The 27,950-nt window shown below is 38.2% G+C and overlaps 1 protein-coding gene across 7 annotated transcripts in view; it reads right to left on the bottom strand.

Annotated features, from left to right (window-relative positions):
- The window catches only part of IPO11 (importin 11), an 820,387-nt gene that overhangs the window by 358,888 nt on the left and 433,549 nt on the right, over window positions 1–27,950 (bottom strand). The window contains exon 30 of one of the 7 annotated variants that reach the window (XR_014831437.1): window positions 15,959–18,232. The exons of the other annotated variants lie outside the window; for them this stretch is intronic. The gene's annotated coding sequence lies outside the window, so the exon portion shown is untranslated. Of the gene's footprint in view, window positions 1–15,958; window positions 18,233–27,950 lie in introns of those variants that run through there. 7 annotated transcript variants of the gene reach the window in all.

The following is a 27,950-nucleotide window of genomic DNA, read 5'->3' as shown; positions in this document are numbered from 1 at the left end:
ACCTACCTCAAATAAAAGACAGATAGGTTCAAATTTAAAAGGTGGAAATGAACACCATGCTTTGGGATAATAAAAAGAAGAGCTGGAGTGGCTATTATTAATATCAGACAAAGTAGATGTCAAAAGATGTTTCCATGGCATAAACAGGGAGGGATATTACACAATGATAAAGGAGTCGACTTATTAGCAAAAGACTATTATTTTACAATTTTATTTATATTAAATTTTAGAAAAGGCAAAGCTGTAGTCATAGAAAGCAGATCAGGTTGCCAGAGACCAAAAGGTTGGAGTAGAGTACTGAATACAAAACGGCATAAGAGAATTTTAGGGGATAATGTAAATGCTCTATATTATGATTGTGCTTATGGTTACATGATTCTAAACATATGCCAAAACTTATTAGATTATACACTTAAAACTGAAAGTTGTCATCAGAGAGCTTTTTTAAATTGAAGTATAGTTGATTTATATGTTGTGTTAGTTTCAGGTATATAGCAAAGTGATTTAAGTTGTGTGTATGTTCTTTCTCAGATTTTTTTCAGTATAGGTTATTACAAGATACTGAGTATTCCCTGTGCTATAGAGAAGGTCCTTGTTGGTTATCTATTTTATATACAGTAGTATGTTCATGTTAATCCCAAACTCCTAATTTATACCTCCTCCAACCTTCTTTTTAAAATACGCTGAAGTTTGCTGGAATGAATACCAACCCTCAACTGTTATATTTTCTAAAATAAGTCAAATATGTCTAGATCTAAAGAACTATTTTCAAATTTCGTTGTTGGAGACCAACCCCCTCCCTTCAAAAATGCTTCCAAAGATTGAGATAATGATATTTTAAATCCTGGGACAAAGAAAAAAAAAAGATAGATATTTGTAATCAACTAAAAGAAGTTCTCCCTGGAAAGATATGAAAACAGCCTCCAGTATGCTGGCTTCTCTTCACTAGAGGAAGAACTGGCTTACTGAAGAATCAGAGAGGGAGGTCCTATGAGGGTCTACTGATCAGGGAATTACAGTATGATTACAGTAGTCATATTCAAAATATTGTTGTGGGGAGTTCCCATTGTGGCATAGTTACAAAGTTGACTAAGATCCATGAGCATGCAGGTTTGATCCCTAGCCTCACTCAGGGGGTTAGGATCCAGTGCTGCTGTGAGTTGTGAGATAGGTCACAGACACAGCTCAGATCTGCCAATGCTGTGGCTGTGGCGTAGGCTGGTAGCTGCATGTCCAATTAGACCCCTAGTGTGGGAACTTCCATATGCCACAGGTATGGTCCTAAAAAGCAAAAATAATAAATACATACATACATACATATTAACAAACATACATAAAATTGTTGTAAATGACATTACTAAGAGGAGTATATTTTACTATCCAATTTAAAACTAAAGAGGAGTTCCCATTCCAGTGCAGTGGAAATGAATCCGACTAGTATCCACGAGGGTGCAGGTTCAATACCCAGCCTCACTCAGTGGGTCAGGGATCCAGCATTGCCATGAGCTGTGGTGTAGGTTGCAGATGTGGCTCGGATCTGGCATTGCTGTGACTGTGGAGTAGGCTGGCAGCTGTAGCTCCATTTTGGCCCCTAGCCTGGGAACTTCCATGTGCCATGGGTGCGGCCCTAAAAAGAAAATAAATAAATAAAACTAAAGAGACACATGTACATTCTATTTCTTGAATTCAAAAGTCATTTAATTAGAAGCTTAAGCTACATCTTGTCAGGCTAAAGCAGTGAAAAGATCTGATATCTGCCTTAAAGATGGCCTATTATTCTCTGAAGACCTGTGTCAAGAACAAAGATTGTGCTTTTTGCAGTAGGAAAGAATATGAATTAGACATATTTTTAGGACCTTTCAACCCAATTCTGAACTCCATGTCATTTGAACCAAGAGTTTCATAAAGCTTCAACTTGTAAAAAAAAAAAAAAAAAAAAAAAAAAAAACTTGAAGGAATAACCGGAGCTTCTAGGACCAGCAATATGTGTATATTTTTAATGTCATATCAAGGACTCAAGTGAAAATGAGTTAGATAAAGAAAAGTTTTTAAAATTCATAACTGTGTACTTTTGGTAACAAGGATGATATGCAGCCAGCAAGGACCAGCATGATTAAATAATGGGGAGCCAAAGTACCCAAGATGAGAGAAGAATCTAAGCCAGGCTGACTGCCTGACACCAGAACGGGAATGGCGCCACCCTTCCTCCAAAAGGATATTGAAATAATGTAAGCTGAGACTGCAGCCTGAGGATGTCTGCACACTCAGGAGGCAGAAGGGCTCAAAATCACCTTCCCAACCAGGATCTTGTTCCTATTTGCACAGCTCAGGGAAAGTGACTATGAGCATGAAATAAAGCTTAATATATACCTGGAGCTCGCTAAAAAACTGATGGGTAGAAAAGTATGGGTTCAGAGAAAGAGGAAACAATAAACTCAACTTAAGGCTGCAAAATGAAGTTACAATGTACTAAAAAAATAGTCTAATAAATCAATAATTGGAAAAATGAATTTACTTCAAGCAAAAGTGCAATGAAAACAATAGGACAATCTAAACTTATTAGGTAGGAATGAAGAGAGTTTATATTTTGGTTATTCTGTGGAATACAGAGGCCCATGTATGAGAACATTTATTGCAGCATTCTTTGCAGTAGGAAAGATGGAAAGCCCATTAATCTGGAATAAAAAAGTAAAATATAGTATATGTGCACAATGCAAATGTATGCAATTATCAGATGCAAACTATTGCCTTTGGAATGGATAAGCAATGAGATCCTGTTGTTTAGCACTGGGAACTACATCTAGTCACTTATGATGGAGCATGATAATGTGAGAAAAAAGAATGTATACATGTATGTGTGACTGGGTCACCTCGCTGTACAGTAGAGAATTGACAAAACACTGTAAACCAGCTAAAATGGAAAAAATAAAAAATATTATTAAAAAAAGAAGTAGCATAAAGCAGTATGGATAGAGTCAGATATTAATGTTGACTGAAACATAATGAAACTTTATACAGTAATATAATTGTGCACATGAAAATATGCACACAAAAACCAACACTAAATTTTCAAAAGCATATCTGAAAATCTAAGTAAATGCAAAATGCTAGAGGACTGTGAGCAAGAATGAATGCATTTGAGGGTAGAATGAGAATAAAATTAATCATTTTTAAGAAATAACAAAACTGAAGACAGGATTGTATGGAGATAACAATGGTGCACCATAACCTAAAAAATACAGTCATCAGCTGGTCTCACACATCTGAAGCACTTAAAAAAGAAATGAGAATATAAATTAGTCAACCATCATTTTCCATTACAAATTCTCTCCCCTTCTGTAAAATTTCAAATGAGAAGAAATTAAATACATGTTTTGGGGGGTTTTTTGTTTGTTTGCTTTCAGGGCCACATGTGCAGCATATCGAAGCTCCCAGGCTAGAGGTCAAATCGGAGCTGCAGCTGCCAGCCTACACCACAGCCACAGCAACAGCAATGTGGGTTCTAAGCACATCGACCTACACCGCAGCTCACAGCAATGGTCCTGGGATTGAACCTGGGTCCAATGCCGGATCCTTAATCCTGATGGATATTAGTCAGGTTTGTTACCACTGAGCCACAACTGGAACTCCAAACACACGCTTTTGTTAACACTTTCCTTTGGGGAAAAAAAAAAAAAAAAAACTCTGATTCAACTACTGAAAACTCGATACAATGAAAAAAAAAAAAAATGTGTGGGATGAGTTACTTCCACATCACCCATGATTGAGGTGGGGTGTACACATCACTCAACAAGGATTTAAGACGGCAACTCCAAATGACTGGAAATCCCAATAGAGCTGACAAACTAAAGTTTCAGAGCAACAAAAATAGGAAAAACTGTCTTCATGAAGGGCATTACCTGTCACTTTTTAAAAAGCTGAAGGGAATGTGGAAGTTCCTGGGCCAGGGATCAAACCAGAGCCACAGCAGTGACTCAAGCTGCTGCAGTGAACAATGCTGGATCCTTAACTCGCTGCACCACAAGAGACCTGTCACTTTTTAAAAGCTCTTTTATTATCCTGTAAATGTGAGGGAACTACCCACAGTTACTCTCCATAAGCTTCCCTCTAGAAAAACTGATATTCATCCTATGGGTTTCAAAAAAATACTTGTTCACTTTAAAAAAAAAAATTTAAAGAGTGTTCCCAAATAGCTGAGTGCTTTTCATTCCAAAATATCTTTCACAATTGCAGTGCTTAAAATGCTATGCTTTGCAGAACAGAATCTACTGCATGTCCTTCCAAAAGCCTACAATATAGAATCTAAACGTCTCATGAGAGAAATAAACTCAGGACAGCATTAAAATCTGACAAGCCCATCACACAGACTTCCAGAATTTCTGTTTAGAAATAATCTCACAAGTCAATGAAGCACCTTGCTGAGTATGTCTGTGCTGCTGCCCAGGAAAGGCAGAAATCATGCCTGAATTTTCCAGACAGACTGTTGAAGCCCATCCACTGAAAATTGTAAAAATATTTTGACAGAGATGATGATCTAATGATGGTTTTGAACAATAACGTCCTGGGCTGAATTAGCACACAAAATTGTTTCCACCAGTTAGTCTTAATTGAAGAGTTGATCTAATATCATCCTACTATTGATAATAAAACTAATTAAGAGATAATTATTTTAATGGTGGAAGTAATTCATTAAAATGAATCTAACTGACAGGCTCTTTGACCAAATCAATCAGACAGTATAGTCAAAACCACTGAGAGTTCCCATTGTGGCTCAGTGGGTTAAGAACCCAACTAGCATTCATAAAGATACAGGTTCGAGCCCTGGCCCCACTCGTGGGTTAAGGATCTGGCATTGCCACATCGCAGCTCAGATGTGGCATTGCTGTGGCTGTGGCATATGCCAACAGCTATGCCTTCAACTCAAACCTTAGCCTGGGAACCTCCATATAACACAGATATAGCCCTAAAAAGACAAAAAAAAAAAATTGAGACAAGCCTACAGATACCAATTTCACAGTACATATACCAATCACAGTATACACAGTACAGATACCAATTACACAGTACACAGGCCTACCTTAACCACTTCCATCAATTATCATCCTTGGTTAAATCTCTTTCAAACAAAAGTCTCTCTAACCCTCCCTGGTGGTCTCTTGCTTAGGATTTGTCAGTCTCTCTAACCTGACAAAAGATTACTCTAGGTCAAAATCTGTATCTCCTAACAGTAATTTATGCTCCTAATTTGTTTGGATTTTATCTTTCATTCCTTATGAAAAGGTAACTCTTTTCTTTGTTCACTCATGTAAGGCCCATACTCTCTGCTGTGTCTTCTGTTGCATTTTATACTATCAAAACTTTTTCATCAGTTGAAAATACATGAATTTATGTATCAACTGGTTTGATATTCATAATTCTTGCTTACAAAACAAAATGTATCTATTGGCAAAATCAGTTACAGCAAGTTGACAGCCTAAAACCAACTCCCACAACTGGATATGCAGTTAAAACTACTGAGTGCAGAATAGCCATAACAAATCAAAGCTGACTTCTTATGCCTCTGCCTTTATCAACAATTGCATAATCAACCCCACTCCATCCCACTGGTGCATTGTTTAATATTTAGCAAAGTGTGCTTGTATCAATTGCCCTGTATGTTCCTAACAAACCACTCTGAAAGTAGATGAAATATACTCATATTCTCATTTGTTAGATAAGGAAATAGACAAGAAGATAATGTATTCATACATTCCACAAATACTGAAATCCACCAAGGTTACACAGGGACTATGCTAAAGCTCTAGATATACAAATATGCATAAAACATAATCCACACTATCCATAGGCTTATGGTGAAGAAAGAGTAAACAGATAAACATAGAAAAAGAAAAGCTACCATCTAGGGAGGGCCTCCACATGAAGTGTCAAATGCTGTACTTGGTAGCTTACGTACAATATCTCCTTTAAATTCTGAAACAATTCAGCAAGGAAATGTACAGTTTTTTAAAAAAATTAAAATTTAGAGATGTTAGCAATTTGCTTTGTCTTACCATGCAAAATCAAATATGAGCCTCCACTGCATAATTCCAAAACTTGTCTTCCAGATTAATTAGTGCAATAATGAGTCTTTTATGTTCTGATAAAAGGACAGAGTACAATGGGAACTTGGGGTGTAGTGGCAAAGGGAAGAGGTAGTGAAAAAAAGGTTTTATAGGAAGAGCTTTCATCCGCATGGTTGACAGATTTCTGAAAATGACTCCCATCCAAAATTCTATCCACTAATCCCTAGAACCTGTAAATATAATGAGATATGGCTCCCATGATTAGGTTATATCATATGGCACAGAGATGGGGAGACAATCCAAATTCACCAGATCAAATCATAAGGGTTTTAATAGCAGAGAGCTTTCTCTGACTGCTGGCAGAAGAGGAAGTCAGAGATATTCTAAGCATAAGAGAGACGCAACATGTCATTGCTGACCCCAACTAGGCTCCTATAAAACTACAGAACTGTGAGCTAACAAATGAGATGAGTGCACTTTTAAGCCATTAAGTTCACAGCAATTTGCCATGCAGTGGCAGAAAACTAACCTATCAAGAAAGGAACTCCTAACAAGGTTTTGAAAATCAGTTGAGTGTTCCTTAGACCAACAGAAATAAGGGAAGGACATTCACAAGTAGAGTGGCTGGAGCAGGTGCTGTAGGTACCTACCCTCAGCATTTGAGCCTCACCCCTGGATGATTTCCCACTGCCAGAATCTAAGTCTTTTTGCTTGAGGGTTTTCTCAGGAGCTGGGGAAGGCCTTTCTGCCTGTGCATGGCAGAGCCAAAGGGCTAAGGGATTAACACAGCTAGAAAATATCCCTCAACCAATGGCTGACAATAGTTGTGCATAAATGCGGGACCCCCTTTATCTTTGATAAGGCCAGGATGTGTTCCCCGTGCAATTAAACTCCAGTTTCCTAGAGTGGTAGCCAACTTGATGACACAACATTTGTTAGCTGCCTCCACTTCTGTTTCATTTCCTTGCTTTCCTACCATGCCTCCCAAATAAGCAACGTGCTTTGAAAACCTTGTCTTTGGGTCTGTCTCCAGAGCAACCAAACTGAAAAAGTGGATAATGTGAACAACGGCAAAGAAACCTGATGTGATGAGGCTGAGGCTGAGTATGCTGGCAAGAGATTGGACCAAAATACAGTGAATTTTGCATGCTCTCCTAAGGACTAGAAGACCACTCTGGAAGTCAGTCAATGTGTCAGAGAGTCTGCCAACTTTTCTTTAGTAGCAGAACCCTGGGTTATATGTCTAGCTGAAAAAGTCCATTTCCCTATCTCTTATGAAGATAGGAATGGCCTATGAAATAAAAGCAAAAGTCTTTTTTTTTTTTTTTTTTTGCTATCTAGTGCCATACCTAAAGCATATGGAGGTTCCCAGGCTAGGGGTCTAATCAGAGCTACAGCTGCCAGCATACACCACAGTCATAGCAACGCAGGATCCGAGCCACATCTGTGACCTAGACCATACCTCACAGCAATGCCAAATCCTTAACCTACTGAGCAAGGCCAGGGATCGAACCGGCAACCTCATGGTTCCTAGTTGGATTCATTTCCTCTGTGCCACAAAGGGAAATCCAAAAGCAAAGGCTTTTAGTGGAGCTTCTGAGAAATCCTCTTTCACACCTCTGCCCTTTCTCCTTCCTGCTTAACTGGAAAGCAGACACAATAGCTGAAGCTCCAGCAGCCACCTTGGAACCATGAGAGAAAGACCAAAAGAGCTACCGATGCTCTGGCCAGGAAATTCTTGAGCCACTAATCCAATGTCAGCAACTACCTACTTCAGACTTACTGTTATATGAAAAAAAATTTTTTAAATCCTTTCAAGTTACTTAAGGTAGGCTTCTATTACCAGCTGAGCCTGGGTCATAAATGATAAAGTGATATATCTGGAAAAGGAACTTGTATCTTGATTGTTTGCCTATTGTTCTGACAAAACAAAGACAGAGTTATCTCAACTTTACCTGAAACGAGAGAAATACCCCCATGGAATCTCAGGACATAGATTAGAAACAGCAGCAAACCTAGTAAATCTCAGGACACACTGCAGAAACATCAACAAAGCCTTCCAGATTTTAATTACAAAAAAATTGCATGCCAACTTCATATTGCCATCTCACATTTACTTACACAGGACCTTTTGTGTTTTCAAAGTCATTTCCAAGAGTGTTAATAAGGCACTAGGGACAGCATTCAGTGGCCTCTGCATTGTTTGATAATGTCAACAACACAAACGTCATTTAAATGTCATTGAAAAAAACCTTATCTTACCGAGTTCTAAAATCTCTAATTATACTGAAAAGAAATCCCCAACAAAAAACAAACCCATACTCTTTATACTACAGGTCTGAAAACTATAAATATAATTCATTGGTTTCTTATGTGTGGAAGGAATATTTCTACCACAGCAACTTTCTACCATGACCATCCCACAAAAAGAGAGTTGCAACAAGGCATAAATTTAGGCACAAGTTTAGATAGACACATAGATACATAGATAAAGAATGTTTGTTCTATGCTATAAAATTAATGTCCCCAAAATGCTACTATTTACTAACATTTGCTCAAGTAATCTTTTTGTTGCATTAGTGTCATCAAATTCAATAAATGACTCCAAGTCATGGGTTGTTATTTTCCTTAGTGTATTAATGTTTGTGTTTCTGTTACTTTACAGGGATCTGATATTAAAAGCAAGAAGGAAAAATGAGCAGAGAGACTTTGTGCCACCCAAAGCAGATAACTGAAGCTCCTTAATATTAAAAGATATTTATCAAGTATATTTCCAGCAGGTTTAGAAACATACCTATGTAAATATGCTATCCTTTGATATAAAAGCATTTCTCATGTGTATGAGCACATTTGTATAAATGACACTTGGAGTGGCATAAACATATTTCCTCTCTAACTCCCATATTTATTCAATTCAGAAATCCCAACAAGCCTTTATTCTTTTCAACTTGGCAACATTAATACTGATATGAAAAGACATGATATTTCTGCTTCATGCTTCAGTCCAAATAAATTGGTCTAGAGTTGTACAAACTTTCCTTATCTTGTTACTTTTTTTTTACTTTAAATGGCATCAAATAAGGAATGCCAAGGTCAGTTTGACCTTGTAGCTTTTAGAGAGATGTTCCTGCCCCAAACTAAAGAAAATTCACTGTTCGGAAAGTAGTGCCATTCTCTAAGGCACACATAAATGGTTATCAAATTAAAGAGAGGGAAGAAAATAAAAACAATTCAGGAAGAGGGTTTTTTTAAATAAAGTTGAATCTAAAGTATTAAATTTGTCTCAAGAATTTTTCTTTATGATTTCTTTGATTCTAAGAGAATAGCAATTTTAAGAAGCCATTGTCAATACAGTAACACTTTTTGAAAAGGTGGAAATCATGACATTTAATTGTAAGATGCATTCTGTTTTCAGGAGGGAAATGTGAGGGAAAAAAATAACTAAGAAGAAATATGTTACTTGTCAGACTTTGTCTTTCCTGGCTGTGCTCCACTTTAGGCACCAGTGCATCCAACCTGTTCACTCAGCTGCTTGCTGAGTTTGGAAGCTATTAGAATCTCACATCGTTACCCCAAAGTCTGAGGTGCCCACCAGGCTATTCCATTCCATCCTAGCAGCTTGTGCACTGTTCAGAAGCCTGTTCTGAATTCCAACACAGTTGCCTAAGACCCACTGATAACACCTTGTCTTCCTCTGTCCCTGTGTGATCTCAGCTGCTGCCTGAGACCCTTACAAGCATGGTCTTGACCAGCGATATGAGCATGAATCAGGAATGTGCTACAAATGCAAATGCTCACTACACCCCCCTCAACACCACCTGAAACCTACTGAACCAGAAACTCAGAGGGTGAAGTTGTAACAAGCATCCTGGATGGTCATGTTGCAGTCTCAAGTTTGAAAAATCACTGGTGTTAATCATTTCAATATTTCCCAGAGTTTTGCTATCAACTGGGAAATTCCTTCTGTTAAATAAAATAAACAGATTGGTATATACCAGCAATAGTAGCTAACACTTATTAAGGAATTGCTCTAAGCCAGGTACTGTTTTAAGCTCTTTATAAGTTTTAAACTCACTTAGTCCTCACAAGAACCTAGTAAGGTAGTTACTGTTATAATTGCTCCTATTTACGCTTTGTTTGAGGAAACAAAGACCCTAAATAGAGAAGCAGGACTCGAGCACAGGTATCTTCTCTGAAGACTAGGCTCTCGCCAAATTTGCTGGACAGCCTCTGACCACCTGTACACCTCAGAGTTACATCAAAGATCTCCAAAGAGGGCACGGGGCACTCTGACAACAAGGGCCTTACACCCAGGCTAATTGAACTTTCAAGACAAAAATCTGAGGTAGGTATTATTGGCCCAATTTCCCCAATAAATAAAAATAAGAGAAATCTCACTAATAGTAATCTGAACTTTGCTCATTTGGAATTCATAATACTTTGGTTATATTGTATCGAAAACTTAATGAGTGTAAAGCAATATATGTCCTTAAGGATGTTCAGACTTCTGCTCACAAATAAGAGAACCTGATTCAAATTCACTCACATTTTGCAAACCAAGGACCCAAAAGACAGACTTTCCTGTCTTGGTGTCTTTGGCCCTAAAAGAATAAATAAACCTTCAATTGTTGGCTATTCACCCTACACTGATCACTCACAGTCAAAGGAAGTAATACGAAAAGTGATGATTTATAGGGAAGAGAGTAGGAGAAGCCACCTGCAGACTGTGCTTCCAGTGGCCAGGGGCTCTTGGAGTGGGTGGAGATGGAGGAGCTGTCTGGGCACAAAGGTAACAGTGCTATTTCAGGCAAAACTCTGTAAGATCCTGGAAGCAAACTCAGGTGACGTTAGTGCCAACAGGAAGCATGCTCCTTATTCCGCCATGGAACTTACTATAGAGCCCAAGGAACACAACAGTGTGGTTCCCACAAGGCGTCACCTGGCAGATGCAACCACACCTGTGGGAGCCAGTGATCCTCAGGGGAAGTGGTTCCTCTGGGGCTCATTCTGGCAGCACAATCAACAGCAGACACCTGAGCAGCAGGGGTTGACAAGACTACCAAAGGAAGAGAAAAAGAAAAATATGGATGCCACTCCTGAGTTGGCTAAACCAGTTCCTGAGGAAAAGTGACTCACCCTGGAAACTCCCAGAAAAGAACTGATATGGGAAAGGGTAGGCAGTTAATATGTTCAAAAAGACCTGCATTAGCAAGAAAAGTTGTGACTCAGGTAATTTCAAGCTATATGTTTATATTATTGCCTTATTTCTATAAGTCATGTCACATCCTTTTTGGAAGAATTTTGGTTTTTAATAATTTTTCCAAAGTCATCATTTTTCATCATAGTTATCTCAAAATAATTGTGACTTTTAACTTTTAGATTAGTGGTTGTTAAATTTTTGTAATAGCATGTAAAGTGTAATCCTTAAACTTGTCAGCTTGGCCTGATTTTATACCTGCATTATAAAATTATCTCTATTTTAAAATATTTTGTTACACAAAGGAAATTTGAAAATGAGATGGAAGAAGGAATTCAAAGGAAAAAGGAAATTGAGATGTTTGACCATGACCCATTTGCTATTCCCCATCATGGTGAATTATTCACTGAGTGCATCCATACGCTTTAATACCTTACTCAACTCCTGAAAAAACTATAAACCATTTAAAAACAAAAGATGTTAATTGGTAATACACTTGACACATAAGAGACTTGATGAGGAAATTCTGGGAACTTTAAAAAACTGTTTCATTAATTTCGTAACAAAAAAATCAATTTTAACAACTGGAAAGAGTAAAATGAAACAGTGCAAAATATGTTGTATTAGAAATTATTTTATGGCAAAGAGCCATGGGAATTAATTCTAGCATGTCTTTCTTTTTACAACCTCTGACCAAGCAAGAAAATTCAAACTCCATAGTGTTTCGAGCTATAGTTCAAAAATTCTATTTCCTAGGTCATTTCTAATTATTTAGAAATAACTCCAGGAGTTTCCATCATGATGAAGCAGAAATGAATCCAACTGAGAACCATGAAGTTGTGGGTTCAATCCCTGGCCTCGCTCAGTGAGTTAAGTATCCGGCAGTTGCCATGAGCTGTGGTGTAGGTCATAGATGCAGCTTGGATCTGGCGTTGCTGTGGCTGTGGTGTAGGCCAGCAGCTATAGCTCTGATTGGACCCCTGGCCTGGGCACCTCCATGTGCTGCAGGTGTGGACCTAAAAATCAAAAAAAAAAAAAAAAAAAAAAGAAAGAAAGAAAGAAAGAAAGAAAGAAATATTTCCAAAGGACATTGACAAAATGAGACAGTTTAGATCATACGGAAGCTTCTCTTCTTTAAGACAAGTTAGTTTCTGAAATGTTTTAATTAGCTCTATTGATTTGTAACTCCAAACTAAGAGGAGTTTAAATGTTCAGTTCCCAGATACATTTACTCAAAGTAAGAACACAAACTAGTGCTTTGAAGCATTAAAGGCAGTCACAGCTTTCTTTTCCTTGGTGATATGTAATCTGTTGTCATTTTGCCCCGAATTTAACCAGTTTCATCTACACTAAAAACCTGCTGAGGCCAATTCAAAGGGAACTCCTCTGCACCTTTGATGAGTATACTAATTAACTCCCATTAGTTCAAGGTGGTACAGAACAGAGTGGAGTTTTATCCTAGCAAGTCTTTTTGTACAGAAACCAACTTTTCAACCACAGCTCTTTCCTGGGCTCAGTTTTCAGTTCTCAGGCAGTCTCAGAGCCCCTAATATTCACTTGCAGTCAGGAGGCACCCTGCTAGTTACCTCAGATGCCTTGGAGACCAGGCAGTGACCATCAAATATGCAGTCCCTTCCCCTGCACTTAGATTCCAATTGTTTTTTTGTTGTTAATTTTTTTTCATTTTTTAAAATTTTATTGAAGTGGAGTTGATTTACGATCTTGTGATATGTAGATGTATTTTTTTTACTTTTTTTTATTATAGTTGATTTTCAATGTTCTGCCAACTTCTGCTGTACAGCAAAGTGACCCAGTTGTGTGTGTGTGTGTATATATATATATATATTCTTTTTCTCACAGTATCCTACATCCTGACCCATCACAAGGGATTGAATATAGTTCCCTGCACTATACAGCAGGAACCCATTGCCCATCCACTCCAAATGCAACAGTATTTATTCACCAAACCCTGACTCTCTATCCATCCCACTCCCTCCCTCTCCCATCTGGCACACACAAGTCTGTCCCCAATGTCCATGATCTTTTCTGTTTTATAGATAGATCATTTGTGCATATTTTAGAGTCCACATATACATGATATAATACAGTGTCTTTCTCTTTCTGACTTATTTCACCTAGTGTCAGTTTCTAGTTTGATCCATGTTGCTGCAAATGGCATTATTCTGTCCTTTTTATGGTTGAGTAGTATTCCATTATATATATGTACCATCTTCTTAAGCCATTCATCTGTCAGTGGGCATTTAGGTTGTTTCCATGTCTTGGACATTGTGAAGAGTGCTGCGATGAACATATGGGTGCACATATCTTTTTCAATAAAAGTTTTTTCCAGATATATGCCCAGGAGTGGGATTGCTGGGTCATATGGTAGTTCTATATTTAGTTTTCTGATGTATTTCCATACTGTTTTCCATAGTGGAATTTAGAAAACTGTACCAATTTACATTCCCACCAACAGTGTAGGAGGGTTCCCTTTTCTCCACACCCCCTCCAGCATTTGTTGTTTGTTGACTTGTTAATTATGGCCATTCTAACTGGTATGAGGTGGTACCTCATTGTTTTGACACGCATGTCTCTAATAATTAGTGACACTGAGCATTTTTTTATGTGTCTGCTTGCCATCTGTATGTTTTCTTGGGAGAAATGTCTATTTAGTTCTTCTATCCATTTTTCAATTGAGTTGTTTTTTTTTTTTATTGTTGATATATATGAGTTTTTTGTATATTTTGGAGATTAAACCTTTGTCAGTTGAGTCATTTGCAAAAATTTTCTCCCATTCTCCGAGTTGCACTTTTATTTTTTTAATGGTTTCCTTTGCTGTACAGAAACTTTTGAGTTTGATTAGGTTCCATTGGTTTATTTGTGTCTTTATTGTCTTTATTTTAGGAGGTGGATCAAACATGATGTTTCTGTGATTTATGTCAAAGAGTGTTCTGCCTATGTTCTCCATTAGGCATTTTATAGTATCTGGCCTTACATTTAGGTCTTTAATCCATTTTGAGTTTGTGTGTATGGTGTCAGAAAATGTTCGTTCTAATTTCATACTTTTACAGGCAATTGTCCAGTTTTCCTAGCACCATTTATGGAAGAGACCATCTTTCCTCCACTGTGTGTTCTTGCCTAATTTGTCATTGATTAGTTGACCACAGATGCTAGGGTTTATTTCTGGGCTTTCTATCCTATTCCATTGATCTATATTTCTGTTTTTGTGGCAGGATCATACTGTTTTGATGACTGTAACTTTGTAGTAGAGTCTGAAGTCAGGGAGCCTACTTTTTTCCACAGTTCCACTTTTTCTTTTCAATATTGCTTTGGGCCTTCAAGGTCTTTTGTGTTTCCATACCTATTTTATTTTATTTTATTTTAGTCTTTTCTAGGTCTGCACCTGTCACATATGGAGGTTCCCAGGCTAGGAGTCTAATTGGAGCTGTAGCCACCAGCCTACACCACAGCCACAGCAACACAGAATCCGAGCCGAGTCTGTAACCTACACCACAGCTCACAGCAATGCCAGATCCTTAACCCACTGAGTGAGGCCAGGGATCGAACCTGCAAATTCATGGTTCCTAGTCATATTCATTAACCACTGAGCTATGAGGGGAATTCCGTCCATACACACTTTAAAATATTATGTTCTATTTCTGTAAAGAATGTCATTGGTAATTTGATAGGGATTGCATTGAATCTGTAGATTGCCTTAGGTAGTATTGTCGTTTTGACACTATTGATTCTTCCAATCCAAGAGCAGGGTATATTTTTCCATCTATTTGTGTCTTCTTTGATTTATTTCATCAGCATCTTATAGTCTCCAGTGAAAACTCTACAAATGTTTTTGAAACACTGCCTCAGGATTCATCCTCACTTTCAATTTTCATTTTCTGTACTCTAGACACACACACACACACACGTTTAGGGCTACATGATCACTTGCCCTTATCTCTTTTTGAAAGACATGGCACCTTTTCCACACTGCTTGAATCAGTCTTTGCCCTCCTGAATCACTCACAATTAAAGGCACCAGAAGAACATGCACTATTTCTTACCACAAAAATTTTTTAAATCATCTCTCATAATTCTAACCTTAATACCAGTGCTTTTGACACTTTACCAACTGTTGCACCTACTGGGTAGGAGGGGGTTCATCTTGAAATCCACTCAAAACAATGTTCAAATAAAGAAAATCATCAGGGTGAAAAAAAATGTAACAACCATAAATAATTAAAACTGATTTCTTGATGACTTGGAGAGTTTTTTCCCCTGGAACAAAGCTTTGTTCATATCCATGGAAGTCACTGAGTAGAAAATAAGAGCATTATAACAGCTAAGAGTGGAGTTCCCATTGTGGATTAGGGGAAACAAAGCCGACTAGGGACCATGAGGTTGCAGGTTCAATCCCTGGCCTTGATCAGTGGGTTAGGGATCCAGCATTGCCATGAATTGTGATGTAGGTCACAGACACAGCTCGGATGTGGTGTTGCTGTGGCTCTGGCGTAGGCTGGCAGCAACAGCTCTGATTAGACTCCTAGCCTGGGATGCCACAGGTGCAGCCCTAAAAAGAGAAAAGACAAAATAATAATAATAATAATAATAACAACAGCTAAGAGTTTGCAGAGTTATTATTACATGAAAAGTGTTGGGCCATGGACTTTGTTTGCATTATCTCCTTTGAATTTCACCATCATCCTAAAAGGTAGGTATTTTATTGTCAAAATTTTACAAAGTTGGAAACTGAAACATAAAATAGTTGTTAGCATTCCTAAGTCACACATCTAGGGCAAGCATTTGATTTGAATCCATTGTCTGAATCCATTCTCTAAGCTATAAATTTCTATAGACTAATACAACTCAAGCCATGCAAGGGTTTTATTTTTATGAAAGAAAAATTACCATTTCATCCTCATTACCAAAGAAAACTCCAAATTATCAAAATATGTCATTTCAATGTTACAAAAATACTATGCATTCAATACAGCTATTTATATAAAGCATCTCATTTGATAAATGAAATATATAATGCAAAATCTATATATCAAAATTTTAAGTTTTAACTAGTGGAAAATAATTACAGGATATAACTTGGAAAAAACTTTACAATTTTTAGATGACATTCACATGAAGATGAGAATGTAGTCACAAAAAAATCACAGTAAATCAAAAAATGCATGCATTAGATATTTACATATTATATTTTAGTAAAGAAATGAGTCAGCCTAATGAAAATATGGAGGCTAAATTAATAGAAATATATTTCAATGGAAAACTTTTAAATGTAATGTACAAAACTAAAAAGGATTTAGTCTTTCATGTGTATACAAAAATTTTTATAAGAGAAAGGATATCTTTACAATGTTATAAAATGCCAAATATATCTCAATAAAACTGAAAATGGGGAGAGACAGACAATCTTCAGAATCTTTGAAGAGGCAAAAATTAAAAGAAGATATAGTAGATATATAAAATGGAAGACTATTCAGACTTTAAAAAGAATAAGGAGTTCCTGCCATGGCGCAGTGTGTTAAGAATCCAACTGCAGAGGCTCAGCTCCCTGTGGAGGTGTGGGTTTGAGCCTCAATCTGGCACAGTGGGTTAAAGGATCTGACATAGCCACAGCTCGGATTCAATCCCTGCCTGAGAACTTCCATATGCCATAGGTGTGGCCAAAAGAAAGACAAAAACAAAGACAAAAACCAAACACAAAGAATGAAATAATGCCATTTGCAGCAACATAGACGGATGTGGAGATTATCATACTAAATGAAGCAAGTCAGAAAGAGAAAGACAAATATCATGTGATATCATTTACATATGGAATCTAAAATATGACACAAATGAACTTATCTACCAAACAGAAACAGATTCATAGACCTAGAGAACAGATCTGTGGTTGCCATGAAATGGGGAGTGGAGGAGGGATGGAGTGGGAGTTTGGGACTAGCAGATGTATACTACTACATACAGAATGGATGAACAACAAGGTCCCACTGTAGATTCAGTATCTTATAATAAATCATAATGGAAAAGGATATGCAAAAGAATACATATATGTATGTGTGTATATATACATATGAAAAATAAGATAATAAAGAATTCAATGAAAAAAATTCATGACAGAACCTACATGTTTTCCTGATGCAAGCTTCACATCTGTTCAGTACATTAGAATCCCACCTATATTCACACCCATGAGCATAGTCAGAGAAAACACTTCTGTCTAGAGTCAGAAGTGTTGGCCATTTGTCTCTACTCCTAGCTATCATGCAAAATCCTCTCTAAAATCATTCTACGTGTGGACAGTAGACCCTTGTTTAAAAACCAGTGACATGGTAGGAACCAATTTCAGAGCAGCTTATTTTTAGACTCTTCCTAAGCACCAGTAAAAGTTCTCCCCTACTTTGAGAAGAAATTTACCTCTTTATCCATAGCTGAAACAGCCACCTCTCCACCCTTGCTCTGTCCTTGGAAGCAGCAGGGCTAGGCTGCTGGGTAGAAAATTACTGCAGGGTAGTGATGAGATGAAATACAGCCTGGTATGTAGGAATGCCTCCACATCAGGGTGGACCTTACACAGCACGTGCAGAAAACAGCATGGAGACATAATTACACTGTTGGCTCTGAATTTCTTTTGCGGGGGAGAAAAAAATTCAGAGCCAACCGAATTGGTGGGGGAGAGGTACTGCTCTATCCCATGTGATTTGGCTGGAAATGTCATCAGAATCTCTCCTCGTCTACCCCAGGAGTAAGCACATAACCCAAACTGGTTAGTCAAAATATTCCATCACCCTGAATCACAAGACCTTTAGGGATACAGACAGTTGGGAGAGAGGAAGGGAACACTATCCCCCCTTCTGAGACTGGGAGCTGTGTTTGAGGATGATGCCCTGAAGCCCAAGACAGCACGGCAGGAACGTGACCCCATGACTATGAAACGCTGGATGCCTTCAGCTCTTTGGACTTTCTGTTTAAATGAAACCATAAATCCCATTTTTAAGTTCAGCTTAAGTTAGCAGTTTCAATCACCTTCCACAAAAAGAATTTTGATGAATATATCCAGAAGGGACAAACTTCACTTTCTGCACAAGTTCCCTTATAGCATGGACCCTGACTGGGAGAGAAAGGCTAGAGGTAGTGCTGGTGGGTGGACTAAGCAAAGCATCAAGAAATTAGAAGTTGAGTGACTGGCTCAGTAGACAATTAGAAAGGTGAAAGACGGAGTTCCCATCGTGGCACAGTGGCTAATGAATCCGACTAGGAACCACGAGGTTACGGGTTCGATCCCTGCCCTTGCTCAGTGGGTTAACGATCTGGCGTTGTCGTGAGCTGTGGTGTAGGTCGCAGACACGACTTGGACACGGCTCAAATCCCACGTTGCTGTGGCTCTGGCGTAGGCTAGTGGCTACAGCTCCAATTCAACCCCTAGCCTGGGAACCTCCATATGCCGCAGGAACAGCCCAAGAAATGGCAGAAAAGACAAAAAAAAAAAAAAAAAAAAAAGGTGAAAGAAAACTGAAAAACTGTACCCTGGACCTACCTTAATTTATGGAGAAACTTCCCTGCATAATAGGACTTCTGGAGTGTTATGAGGGGCTACTACTCAAAAAAAAAAAATCCTATATTAATGATCCATGACATTCCAAAGTCCTTTTACAAATGACAGAGGCTTTCATTACAGAACTGGAGATAAGACATTAATAACTCTGACAAGCTCTAGTGGGAGAAGGATGGGAATCACAAAGATACTAGGAAAAGGCTTGGCATCAAGGTTCCTGGGCAGTGGAGTGGACTCCAGTGACAGTCCCTGTCCACTTCTTAATCTTCCTGAAAACAGCCCTGCCATCATAGCCCAACTCCCTGGAGCAGGTAAAGAGGACCCCCACCTGCCACTTATCTCTTGTTTATTTGTGGCTAGTGCCTTAGTGTTTATTTAAATGCCCATGAAGATCTCCAGAGAGGTTTTTAGGGCAAAAGTCATACTCCCATATAAAAAAGAATGAAATAATGCCATTTGCAGCAACATGGATGGACCCAGGGATTACTATACTGAGAGAAAGACAAATATCATGTGATATCACTTCTACATGGAATCTGATAATAACAATAATAAATACCACAAAAAAATTTTTATTTATAAAACAGAAACAAACTCAGATTTCAAAACCAATCTTAAGGTTACATAGGTGATACCACTTGGGGAAGGAAAGAATTGGGAGGGTGGGAATAACATATACACACAAATGTATAAAATAGATGATTAATGAGAACCTACTGTATAGCACAGGAAAATCTATGCAATAGTTTGTAATAACCTATACGGCAAAAAATAATGGATATATTTATATGTATGACTGATTCACTGTGCTGTACACCTGAAACTAATATATTATAAGTCAACTCTTCTCCAATAAAATTAATTTTTTTTTGTATTTTTAGGACCACACCTGCAACATGTGAAAGTCCCCAGGCTAGGGATCGAATCAGAGCTGTAGCTGCTGGCCTACGCCACAGCCACAGCAACTCAGGATCCAAACTGTGTCTGTGATCTATACCACAGCTAACAGCAATGCCAGATCTTTAACACACAGAGCAAGGCTGGGGATTGAAACTGTGTCCTCTTGGATACTAGTCGGATTCATTTCCACTGAGCCACAATGGGGACTCCCAATAAAATTAAATTTTTAAAAGTTACCCCCAAATATTTCATTTGCCAGCCACAGAAAAATTTCCCTATACTATTTAATAAAGACAATACTATCCATGACAATAATTAAAACTAAACAATAGGCAACTAAAACAATAAAGTTTCACTAAATGTAGTGTCTCACCTAACACTATCTGCCTCATTACACCTTTATTCCTCCCCTACAGTTCTGCTTATTTTGTGTGTGTTTCTTTCATCAGTACAGCTAGAGAGTAAGCTACTAAATATATGCTGGGACTAAACTGCTGTCTATCTCTCAGATACTTTCATATCCCTTTTCACCTTCTGTGCTGAAAAGTCACTTCTACAAATATTCTCCATGAAGGATAGCAAAGAATTGAAATGACATTTCACCAGCAGTGAGCCAGCATCTCTTCTCACTGGAAGAGCCTAAGTTCTTTTGAAATAGGACCCAAGTGCTGCCATACGTGGGAAAATGTAAGACTTTAGGAAAGAGGGGTCCAGGGTGTGGGAAACACCAGTGACACTCTCCCTTTACTAACTGACCTGCCCATGAACACTTTAGTAGGTTTTCAAATGGAGAAAGTCCTTGGACAAGTCTGAAAGTACCATAGCCTTGCTAATAGTAAAAAAAAAAAAAAAAAAGGACCCTTGGGCATTTGAGAGAATTTATGGAGCCTTTGGCCCAATGCCTATCCTCCAGAAGATTCTGTACTAAAGAACAGATTGAGTCAGTCTGTTAAAAAGGTGGAGGGGGGAGACTTGGGAAGAGTTCCCACTGTGGCTCAGGAGGTTATGAGCCCAACTAGTGTCCATCCTTGAGGGTGTGGGTTCTATCCTTGGCCTCGATCAGTGGGTCAGGTATGTGGCATTGCCATAAGCTGTGGTGTAGGTTGTAGATGTAGCTCAGATCTGGTCTTGCTATGGCTGTGGCCTAAGCCAGAAGCTGCAGCTCCAATTCAGTTCAACCCCTAGCCTGGGAACTTCCATATGCTGCAAGTGTGGCCATAAAAAGGGAAAAAAAAAAAAAAGAATTGTTAAAAAAAAAAAAAAAGAATGATTGTTATAATCTTTGAATGAAGATCAGGGATAATTAAAATAACTACTGAACACTACCAGGTGGCAGGCACCACACAGGCACTGGAGTGAGAAGCTAGGAAAGGTCTGTCTTCCCACGTAGCATACACTTTTGCAGAGGAACCTTCAGACATTAAACAACACTTGCTGGGGTTATAAGAACATAAACCTAGATAAAGGGATCAGATAGGCTTCTTTTTATTTTTTTAATATTATAATGATTTTTATTTTTTCCATTGTAGTTGGTTTGCAGTGTTCTGTCAGTTTTCTACTGTACAGCAAAGTGACCCAGTCACACATACATATATACATTATTTTTCTCATTATCCTCCATCGTGCTCCATCAGAAGTGACTAGATATAGTTTCCAGTGCTATACAGCAGGATCTCATTGCTTATCCATTCCAAAGGCAATAGTCTGCATCTATTAATCCCAGATTCCCAGTCCATCCCACTCCCTCCCCCTGCCCTTGGCCACCACAAGTCTGTTCTCCAAGTCCATGAGTTTCTTTTCTGTGGAAAGGTTTTTGTGCTACATATTAGATTCCAGATATAAGAGATATCATACGGTATTTGTCTTTCTCTTTCTGACTTACTTCACTTAGTTTGAGAGTCTCTAGTTCTATCCATGTTGCTGCAAATGTCATTATTTGGTTCTTTTTATGGCTGAGTAGTATTCCATTGTGTATATATATATATACCACATCTTCTTAATCCATTCATCTATCAATGGACATTTAGGTTGTTTCCATGTATTGGCTATTGTATATAGTGCTGTAATGAACATTCAGGTGCATGTATCTTTTTCATTGAAAGTTTTCTCCAGATATATGCCCAAGAGTGGGATTTCTGGGTCATATGGTAGTTCTATGTATAGTTTTCTGAGGTACCTCCATACTGTTCTCCATAGTGGTTGTACTAATTTACATTCCCACCAATAGTGCAGGAGGGTTCCCTTTTCTCTACACCCTCTCCAGCATTTGTTATTGCAGACTTATTAATGATGGCCATTCAGACCTAATCAAACTGACAAGCTTTTGCACAGCAAAGGAAACCATAAAAAAACAAAAAGACAACCTATGGAATGGGAGAAAATAATTTCAAGCAATGCAACTGACAAGGGCTTAATCTCTAAAATATACAAACAACTTATACAACTCAACAGCAAAAAAACCAACAACCCAATAGAAAAATGGGCAAAAGACCTGAATAGACATTTCTCCAAATAAGATACACAAATGGTCAACAGGCACATGAAAAAATGCTCAACATCTCCAATTATTAGAGAAATGAAAATCAAAACTACTATGAGATGCCGCCTCACACCAGACAGGCTTCTTTGAGAAAGTAGTTGTTGGGCAAAACTTGAAGAACTAGGGATTAACTAGTTGAGGAGAAGTACGAGGGTGTTCCTGACAGAGGTAAAAGAAGTGTAAAGGCCCACAGGGGGAAGGTCATTCATTGGTCATTCAAAGAAATGAGACTAAAGCATGGAGTATAGAAGTATGGGGTCAGGGGTTCAGGACATGGAAAAGTTAATATGGTTTTGAAGGTCATGTTAAAGATTTTTTTTAAACATATAACTCTCTCCTAAATCTGTCCTTCCTACAGATTCCTCCATCTCAATAAACGGCACCTCTGTCTTTCTAGTTGCCTGACATCATCTGTGACTCCTCTCTTTCCTTCATACCCTACACTGAACTCATCAGCAACACTTATTCATACTATTTTCAAAATATATCATTTACTGGACCACTTCTCATCCACCATCTCCTCTCTCCTAGATGATCTCAATAGCCATGAAAGCTGTCTTCCTATTTTTCCCTTTGTCCCCCAGGAGCAATCCTTTTTATCTTTATCTTTTTTTTTTAATTTAAATATAGTTGATTTACAATGTTGTGTTAGTTTCTGGTATATTACAAGGTGATTTTTCTAAGTCTTCCTTAAAAGAAATGCTTTTAATACCTGACAGCATAGGCTTCTTGTGATGCCCCCTTCCAGCATCAGATTAAGATTCCAGATTCAGGCCAGGTTCCTGTGTGCCCCCTGGTGGTGAGTGTAAAGAACACCTCAACTCTCAACCCCATGTGTGTGGGGCCTTTTTGTTAGAGATGAGAAAGGGATTCAGAAGGATAAACTGGAATTCTGATGAGAAGCCTTACCACACATAAACTTAGTTATCTTTTAGCCATATGCTATTTTTTTTCTCTTGCCAACATGCATAAAAAGGAAAGCCAATTACAAGTGCAAATAATGTGGTATTCTTTTATAACTCAAATCTTGAAAGGTTCTGTAGTGTTAAATCTCTTCTTGCTTGATACTAAAAAAAAAAATTTGAAAGAAAAAATATAAAGATATATAATTTCTCAATATATAAGAATATATAGAGATACATATTCTTTTTCAGATTCTTTTCCATTATAGGTTATTACAAGATAGTGAATACAGTTAACTCCCTGTGCTATACAGTCGGACTTGTTTACCTATTTTACATATAGTACTATGTATGTGTTAATTCCAAACTCCTAATTTGTCCCTCCCCCCTTTTGCCTATGGTAACCATAAATTTGTTTATGTGATTCTGTTTTGCAAATAAGTTCGCTTGTATCATTTTTTAGATTCTACATAAATATGAGTCAGACCACATCACTGCTCTTTCCCAAAGTCTCCAAAAGCACCCTATCTCACTCAGACTGAAAATTAAAGTACATCCTATGTCCTATAACGGCCCTACAAGACCCTATGTGGCCTGGTTCTCTATTAAATCCATGACTTATTTCCGTTTACTCTGTCGCCCTGCATGCCCACCCTGTCCTTAAAGGGCATACATGCTTCCCCTCATGGTCTTTGCACTTGCTAGTCCCTCTCTCCACACTCTCTCTTCAAATACCTTTGTGGCTCACACCCTTACCTACTTTGAGTCTTTGCTCAAACGCTGTCCTCTCAGTGAAGCTTTCCCTAGCTATCCTATTTAAAATTGCTATCTATCCTCTCCCTTTCTTTTATTTGGTTTATTTTTATCCCTAATTACATCGCAGCAAGTATTTTTACGTATTTACTTTGTTACACACACACACACATACACACTAGAATGCTAACTCCATGAGGACCAGAATTCCTGTCACTTGTGTTCACTGTGGTTTCCTGGGGGCATGGAATATTACTGAGGACAGGGCAAGCACTCAGTAAATACTTGCCATATGAGCTTCTTCATCCTAAGGGCAATACTAAGCCACTGAAAAGCTTTTAAACATGAAGATTCATGATCACACAGAAATGTTTTAAGGTCTCTCCAGCTGCCTTGAAAAGAATACTGAGGGAGAAGGGGGTGGGCAGAAGTGGAGAAAACTAGTTCGTGTTCATTTCTAACAAAAGTTACTCCAGTGAACTGAAGAAGTAAGGCTTACCAGACTTGATAATAGCTCAGTGTGGTAGCCGGTCCCCAAGTACCCTCACCCCTTCACCCAATGATTCACACCACCCAGTATTCATGTTTTTGTGTCATTCTGAAGGGAGGCTGGCTCTAAGAGGCCAACTGTGACAGGGTGATGCTGCATGACTTCCCAGACCAGGTTATAAAAGGCCTTATCACTTCCACCTTGGAGTTTTGGAATACTTACTCTTAGAACTCTGAGCCACTATGTAAGAAGTCTTGCTTCTCCAGACCATGATGCTAAAGAGATCGCATGAGGAGGCCACATGGAGAAATCCTGAGACTACATAAAGTAAAAGATGCTCTACCAGCTCCCAGTTGTTCCAGCCCCCAGCCATTTGCACTGTCCTGGCTAAAACCCTGGACCCTGGGAACAGTGATGCACTTCCCCATTGTGCCATGTCTAAAATGCTGACCCTCAAAACCAAATGAAAGAGTAGTTTTAAGCCACTTCATTTGGGGGTGGCAGCAAGAGACATCCAGAATACTCCGTGAAGAGGACTCCTGTGCACACTGCGATTTCACCAACCAAGCCTAAGTTCAGGGTTTACTCGTTTGAAGGACAGAATATCACAAGGTGCCATCTGTGTTTAGGAGCTAAGAGAGGATGAGCAAAATGGATCATTTTAATAAAAGAAAAATGCACCCATTTCTAGGTCGCTCTTAATCTAAGCCATCAAAAATGTACCTGCCTGATTTTTGTCCAGATTTTTATTGCACCTAAGCCCTTAAAGAAGCTGACAATTGGCTTGATTGACTGAGGCAACTGGACTATCATGACACTTCCCTCTTCCAAATCTCTGGAGAAATTTAAAGAATATCTCCTATTAGAGCATCAACTAGAATCAACATGCTCTCAAGGACAGCAAGTTAATTGTTTGCTCTGAAGTTCATCAAAGAACTAACTGGAACTGTTATTTCAGGAAGATTTGATGCCTATACAAATCGAAGACTAAATTATAATATCAGAGACCTTGAGTTGTAAATGGAAATATTAGAAAGTTAAGCCCCTTTTTTTAAATCATGAATAGGGTGTGTGCAAATATACAGCTTAAAGTAAATGACAAAAATACCTAGTTAAATTTCATCTAAATGTGAAGACAGAAAGAAAGCAGAAGAGTTCCACAAGGACATATCTAGTTATTGTACAGAATCCAATCATACTTCTTTAAGAAGCGCTATTTAACAGGGCATCTTGGAAACCTATGTATCTATAATAAATTACAGCTGCAATAAACTTACGTCAGATTATTGTCCTACACCATGCTCTTAACCCTATGAAATAAGAAATGTGCCAAAGCTCTCAAAAGCCTAAACCTGAGCTACCTCAACTCCCTCCAGGAACATTGACACAAACACAGGTATATTCCAGGTGTTGCTTTGAGTACTACAGGCTCTCAAAGATCATCATGGGCCTTTGACTGCATACAGGCACCTGGACTGCCAGTGAAAGCCCATGACAGAGATTGATCAGCTTCCTAAAAGCTCCTCATCACCTACAGAGAAAGTCCTATTTTCTTAGTAAGACATGCAAAGCCCTCTATGCTCTTACCTTGTTTATATCACCAACACAATCTCTTTTTATATAATTTCTCTAATCATCAGCATCCTTATCCCACCTTCTACAACACACCTGAGTATGCTGTGAATACATGCATAATTACATACACAAACACACACACACATACACACAATCTTCCAGCAGAACTGAACTGGCTGCAGTTCCCTGAAGGTACTGCCCTGTTTCAGATCTCCCCAACTGTGCTCTTAGCCTCTTCCCTATCTAGCATGTCCTTTCCCCCCTTTTAGGACTTGATTTAAACATCACTCTTCTCTGAAACTCTTCCTCTCTCCTTCCCTCCAGGCAGACTCTGGCCATTCTCTGCTTCAAACCCTCGGAAGGTCTCATGTCATTCTTTCTTTTTGCCTCTTAACTGGGCTATTTGGGAGATCAGATAAATTTATTTGATTATTTATATGCCAAAACCCCCTAAAACACAGGCCTGGTCTCACATGCAGAAAGAATGGAAGGAGGAGCCCTATCCCATCCAAATAAGAGGAAAAGATTTGTGAAGTTCAGCTCTCAGTGACAGTGCTATTTGACGTTGGGAAAAATAAATCATTTTCATTTTCCTGTTATTAACATCACCTTTTAAATGAAGCCAATCTCAAGTGCTGCCATGAATTACCCTCAGATCATAACATGACACTTATTAGACATAATTTTGACTGATAAGCAAATAAAACCTTGCCACAGAAATTTGGGGCCACAGAAATATCCAGTCTATTTTACAAAAACTGCCACAAAAACTGTAAAAGAGACTATCTATAAAAGAGCAATAAGCAGTATGCATGGTTCCATGCAGCATGCATTTGTATAACAACCCAGAATTCTGCTCCCGGATACTCTGTGGTTACAGGTACCTACATAGCATTTGCTTGAAGAAGTGTCCTTGAATTATTAAGAATCTTTAAGGTGGTTAGAACATCTGAAAGGAATTAAAAACAAAACATGCCACTATGATGAGTAAGTAAAGACAGGTCACAAGGCATATTTAGTAAAGAGAAATGGATGATAGAATTATTCACTCTATCTCTGGGAACAAAACTGAGAGTGAAAATAGAGAGCCCCAGAGGGTGAGGTAACACTTGCTTAGGACTGGCTTCTAGTCTTGAGCCATTTTCGGCAGTGACTATTATCCCAGCTCCATGAGGATTCTAAAAACTGAACATTTATAAAAGATTTACTCTTGAGTGGAAAATGCCATAAAATACCACAGAAATTTTCAAAGAAATAGTATGATCATTGAACGTTCAGCTCAGCCTTTAAACACTGCATATGACGAATTATGCCACCATATTCAAATTATGGTCCAAAGTGTCATCTATTCAATTATTTCTATAATCGGTCTCTTATTTTGATGGATATACAACCTTCAAGAAATGAATGAGGCAGAAAATAAAGTATTCAATTGATAACTATTAGACCTTTGTCATTTCCGAGAGACCCTATCCCACAAAGGCCACATCAAACAGAGATGGGTCCAAAGCAATCTCTGGGAGTTATGGGACAGATATTTGGGAAAAAGAACTATGCCTGCTTGAATGTTTGCAAAGGGAGATGAGTAACTACCTTCTCTTCTTTAATTCTAAAAAGTGGGCAATGATGCCCTGCTGATGGGGGGAAGAAAATCAAATAACTGATGTGAAACAAAGGCAATATTCATCTTTTTTTTAAAGCTGTTTGTTCTGGAATTGTCAGATATACTCAAAAGTAGGGAGAATATTAGTCTCCACAGACCCATCACCCAGCTTTAAGAATTAGCAACATTCTTTCTTTTTGTCTCATCTACCTTCCAATCTTTCTTTTTTTGAAGCAAATATTATTATTTATCCTATGATTCCATCTAAAACTACTTCAGAATGTATCTCTAACAGATACGAAAATTTTAAAAGAACAGTCCCATTTTCATAACCAACACAATTTCTAATTATTCCTTATTTTCAC

The sequence above is a fragment of the Sus scrofa genome, chromosome 16, assembly GCF_054392235.1.
Source record: "Sus scrofa isolate SSC_HxYL_T2T_F1_AM1 chromosome 16, Sscrofa_HxYL_maternal_Yorkshire_Landrace_v2.0, whole genome shotgun sequence".
Lineage (NCBI taxonomy): Eukaryota > Metazoa > Chordata > Mammalia > Artiodactyla > Suidae > Sus > Sus scrofa.
Note: the sequence above shows the minus strand (reverse complement) of the source record. Positions and strands in the feature narration are given on the sequence as shown.